Consider the following 6,000-nt stretch of genomic DNA (forward strand, 5'->3'; position numbering starts at 1 on the left):
TTTTTAAAAAAAAGGCATTTATTTTACTGCTCTGTCCAGAGATCCTCCAATTTGTCTTTCAGTCTTATCATTTATTCTGGCTTAGGGAAGATAAGATGGTTGATTCCGAACTGCCTAGAGGCATGCTTAATATACATTCAGTGTAGATGTTTGCTGTTGAAATTTGTTGAGTTCAACTGAACTCTTGCTGGGATAGCAGTAAATTTAGAGAAGTGAAAGAGTATAAGTCTGTCTGGGACTGAGTGAAAAATTAGCTCAGATGGAAAAAGAACAAAGCCACATGTCTTTATTTAGGTTAGTGTGACACACACAGATAATGCTAACTGCAAGCTTAACCTCGAGATACTTCCAAGGTCAAGCCACAGCTATAAAATGCCATAACAACCCCTTCATTGAGTGGCTAGTGCTGTGTTACCCGTGATGCCCAGGACTGCTTTACTTCCCATCTATTACTGGGAATACTCAATCGCTCAACCACCCTCCTTTCACGATGGCCCCCAACCCTAGTTAATCCCTGCTTCTCCTATCTCAACCTCAGAAATGGCAGATCTAGAACAGATTGCTACCTCCCTTAGAACCCCCTTCTGAATTCTTCAGCAGGAACTCAAACCTTACGTAAAAAGCTTCTCTTTCCCACTTGACTGGTGTTCCACGACTGCTCTGCCTTGTTTCTTGCTGCATCCAGCCAATTACAGGTAGTCTGACTACCTATCAGACTTTTGTCTGGTTTGTGCTTGGTCTTCAGCTGTTTAGGTTTTCCCAGAATGAAGAGGCAAACATGAGGCAGTAAGCAGGTCACTGTCCTAGTAGGAGCCATATGGGCGTACTGGGAACAGTAGTGTGTGGCAGATAAGAGTCAGGCCTCTGGGGCTGAGAAAAGAAAGCAAAGCCCAAATCCTACCTCTGCCTTTTATTGGCTTGCTAATCTTGAGCATGGTATTTAAACTTTTTAAGCCTTAGTTCCTTCAACTATAAAATGAGGATAATAATATGTCTCACGGCTTTATTGTGAGAATTGAGAAGATGCCTATCAATGGTTCTTATGTATTTTTTAGCAGCATAACCTTTCTTTAGAAGCAATCATATGTGGAAGTTCATTACTGAAGTAGGAAGGAAAGGGATGAGTTATTCAAAGATCTGGAATTTCAGCAGCTGTGGTAATTACATAAAGAATGGGCTAAGAAATTTAATAAACAACTGTGGCTGGGTCTATTTAAGATTAGCATTTCTGACCTTATTTATTTGTACAGTCTGGAGCAGGAGACTACCGGCCTTTACCTCCACCATGTTCATGCTGGTACCGGTACTCCCCCAAGCCCGTCACTCCATACAACATGTGGGGGTCTGCTTATCACAGTTTGAAAACAGCTGCTTTATGTAAAGCACTTCAGAAAATAGAAAACTTCTATAAATTGGGGTAATTCATACTCCATTTGATGCTGTTTATTTCTTGCTATAGATATCTTGCATTGTATTTTTTGAAAATAGATGAGTGGAAAGCAAAGCAAAACAATATGAAAAGCAGGTGTCCCCTGCATATAACTTAAATTTGAGACACATGTCTACTTACTATTCTCCAATCATACACATTTCCTTTTAAGCACAAATATTCCTAGAATGTCCTTCCACCTATCAAGACTGGGCATATTGAACTTCCCTGCAGTGGTCTAGCTCAAGTGTTACCTCCTCTGTGGCACTGTAGCTGGGATCTTTGGTTTCAAGTAACAGGAACCCAACTAAAGAGCCAATGTCATACTGCTTTGGAACAGCTACAACCAGGGACGCGAACCCCTGTGTCTTCCATGTTTCTGACTTTCATCTCTTCTTCCTTTGCATATTGTCTCAAACTCTCAGACAGACTTCCCTTCAAGATAGGCAAGAGGTCTCAAGAGCAAAAACAGACGGCATCTTTTCACACAAACTCTAGTGAGAAAACTCTCAAGGAAAGATTCTGATTTGCAGAGTCTGGGTCACACACCCTCCCCCAGACCAATTACTATGGCTGAATTAGTGGATTTCTGTGACAGAACTAGCTTGAACTGGTTCTCATCCCTTAACCAAGCACTGTGGCCAGGGAGGTAAGGGGACTTCAGAAAAACATCAATGTTCATTCTGATCTCAGGAGGATTTGTACTTTCCCCAGTGAAAGAGCTATGGGGATCAAGAAGTAAAGCAGGAGTTCTGAGAAAAACTGAGAATACAGTTCAACTAAAAAGTGCAAATGAAGGGGCTCCTGGGTGGGTCGGTCAGTTAAGGGGCTGCCTTCGGCTCAGGTCATGATCCTGGGGTCTTGGGATCGAGCCCCACGTCCAGCTCCCAGCTCGGCGGAGAGCCTTCTTCTCCCTCTCCCTCTGCCTGCCACTCTGCCTACTTGTGTTCTCTCTCTATCTCTCTGTCAAATAAATAAATAAAATCTTTAAAAAAAAAGTAAAAATGCACACTGAGTCACCAAGAGCAAAGGAGAATAATTCTTATCTCCTAAATTTGTTGACTATGTAAGCTTTTTGTAAAGAAACATGTCACAAGAATAACATTCTGTCCTTAACTTTGTAAAATGTGTTTTGTGGTAATTGGAAAGGTATATTTCAGGTAATTGCTCACCTCTCTAACTTGCCTTCCTCAACTTTTACACATTTTTCTAGTTGAGGCCAATCAAGATAAGAAAAGCAAATGATCTATTTAGCTACTGAAGACTTAAGGACCATTTATTTCTGAAAACTAGTCACAGTAATGGAGCCATTCTTATGAGTGATAATTGAAAGCCACTCAGGATAGGTATAGCATTAGACGCTTTAAGCCTGGAAGCTACTTTTTTGGGGGGGTTGGGTGGGGTGGGGTGGAGTACATAAATATGTATGGTTATATCTACTCTAAGATCTGGAATTTCAGCAGCAGTGATAATTACATGAAGAATGAGCAAGAAATTTAATAAATCACTCTGGCTGGGTCTATGTAAGATCACCATTTCTGACCTTAATTTATTTGTACAGGAAGACCAAGAATGAGTTTGTCCTTTTACAAATTCAAACAGTCATAAGGATCTAGTCTGGTTAAGTAGTGGTGAAGAGTTTTGTTTTTGGTTAGCCTAAGCAATTGGGAATTCTCCATCTATCTTTTACTAACTATATACCCTTTAGTAAACTATTTAATTGTATCTGTTTCTCCACTGGATTATTGTATTATGTTGGAAAATGATGTTTATTTTTTAAATCATGTGGCAGAAATGGGTGAAAACAAAGGTTAAAGGAGGAAGAGCTGTTTCTGACTTTGAGATAAGGAAATGTAACTTAAAGTCTGGATGAATTTTCTTACAAAGATAATTAAAATTTAAGCAATCCAATTTTCTTGCAGGACTGAACACCTGAGCAACATGAAGCCATTGAGGCAAAAGCAAATTATTTTAAAATTTGTCTTGAACATTGGGATTTTATGAAAATTTTGGTTTTGGTTGATTCATTTCTGGAAATTCCACCCTATCTTTTCTTCTTCCTCTTTTATGATTCCCTTACCCCACCACCCTCAGACTCCCACCCTGTTCTTCACCTTGTCTAAACACTATCAATAATGAGAATCTAGAATAGAGCTGAGGTATAAAACTGAAAAACTTATAAAGCAGGACCGTTTTACTTGCCTGAAAACTGGCATAAAATTTGTAATAAAATGCCTACAATTCAGTGAGGTTAATGTTAAAATTTCCTTTAGGCCATATAACAAAATTATTTTTATAAATTGTCTAGTGCTTATTAAAATTAGAGGAGGTGGCTTTTTAGAAATGTAGTTAGTTGGGTTTGCTCCAGTCTCTGGAGGAAAATGTTGAGGCATGTTTCAATTTTAAATCAATTATTATAAGCATTAACACCTGCCTTTGACAAAATGAAGTAATGGATATTTAACCCAGTTGGTTTTAAGAGTTTCTGGAAAAAAAAAAAAACAAAAGAGAAATCAGAAAATAAAAAGAAACAGACTTTTTCCACATATTTTTCCTCATTTTCTTTCCTTTAGATATCTATTTTGTATGGTGTCCATGTATATCAGCTTACTTATTTTGCTTTTGATAATTTTATTTCTTTATGTCCCTTTGGATTGGAAAATACTAAGCTATGTGGAGAAGGAGAAAGACAGCCTAAGGCCTACTTCCAATTCTGTCAATGGTTAGTTGTATAGCTTTAGGCAAAATAACACTTGGACTCAAGATGTGGCTCTGAGGCTGGTGTGATCTTTGGCTATTTTACTTGTCAAGGATGTGGATTTTCCTTCTGGAAAATGATAGGGTTCAATATTATAAGTCCTAAGTTTCCTACTATGGTCATGAGTCTATGATTCTAAGCAAACCATAATATATTTAAGAATAGCAAGCACTGAGCCATAAAATTTGCAAACATATTTGACATATTTCCCCTCATTTATAATAATCAAAGTTGATATTAGTTTATAAAGACACATTAAAAGTTTGATCATGTAAGTGATAGTGGCTTTGATGGTTTTTTTCAAACTCATGCAACCCACTAATCTTGCTGCTCCTACTTGTTTGGCAATTTTAAACCCATACGCCAAGCAAAATAAGATTTTTTTTTTTTTTTTTGTCAGGGGGACATGGTTTGCTGGCAGCTTATCCTGCCAGTTGTGTTCTTTCCTTACTGTTGACTCTGGCCCTTTCCAGGTCAGAATACTAGAATGCCAGGATGCATTTTCTCTTGAGAAAGAAACACACATTTCCAATACAGTGATGACCAATTCTTTGCTGGGAAATATAAGAGTAACTTCTAACTGCCTATCGATCAACAAAGATATGTGCAAATAACCTAATTTTGATATGATTTTGGGACAAGATGAGACTATAACTATGAGGATCTTTTAAATTAGCTTACCTACTTTTTTAGAAATGCAAGGTGATGTTTTCACCAGAGCATGAGACTACACATTAGAAAGAATTCTATTTGAGTATATTTGCCCTCAGTGCCCTATTTGAATATATTTGAATTTATTTGCCCTCACAAGGTCCTTAAGCACTCAGAGCCTCCATTTCCTTATCTGCAAAATAAGAAGTGTAATACAGAGCAGGGTATTTGTGCTAATTAAGTGAAAAAAAACCCAATAAAAATGCATAGTAAAAGTTGTCTGATAATTGTAAATTTGAAATATGAAATATAATTTTTTCATTAAAACAATTCTTATTTCATGAATTTTTAAATTAATTAATTTATTTAGAGAGTAGGGGGAGGGGCAGAAGGAGAGGGAGAAAGAGAATGTCAAGCAGACTCGCTGAGCATGGAGCCTGATGTGGGTTAGATCTCATGACCCTGAGATCATGACCTGAGCCAAAACCAAGAGTCTGTCACTTAACCGACTGAGCCACCCAGGTGCCCCTCATGAATTTTGCATAAGAATATACTGAGCCTGGGGTGAGACAGAGGACACAGAGGAGACATGGGTCCCATTCTACCAAATGTGCAACATGTGTATAATGGATTTCATGGGTTTATTGTTTTCCAACTTGTATAAAACCTTTAACAAATAGCATTCAAATTCTTTATTTGTGATTAATTCACAACCAGAGTCAGCTTGTTAGATCATCTTTACATTTGGCCTTGGAAATAGCTATTAGAACATTCTTATACGGGTAGTCCTGGCTTTGTGGAATGCGTTAAACTACCACAAGAATTAGTGTTTCTCAAACTTGATTAAAGTTAGACTGGGGATTTTATTTTTTTTTAAAGATTTATTTATTTATTTGGGAGAGAGAGTATGAGCAGGGGGATGGCAGAAGGAGATGGAGAATAGAGAATCTCAGGCAGACTCCCCACTGAGCACAGAGCCCAATGCTGGGTGATCCCATGACCTTGAGGTCATGACCTGAGCCAAAATTAAAAGTTGGTGGCTTAACCGACTAAGCCACCCAGGCGCCCCAAGACTGGGGACTTTGAATGCCTATTTTATTTTGCCAGACTCATCAAAACAAATATTAAATTATCTCCTCCTCTGCCCTGACCTTCCCTTTCC

Source organism: Callorhinus ursinus, unplaced genomic scaffold (assembly GCF_003265705.2).
Source record: "Callorhinus ursinus isolate GAN/ISIS: 27379988/994484 unplaced genomic scaffold, GSC_fseal_2.0 scaffold44, whole genome shotgun sequence".
NCBI classification, from domain to species: domain Eukaryota; kingdom Metazoa; phylum Chordata; class Mammalia; order Carnivora; family Otariidae; genus Callorhinus; species Callorhinus ursinus.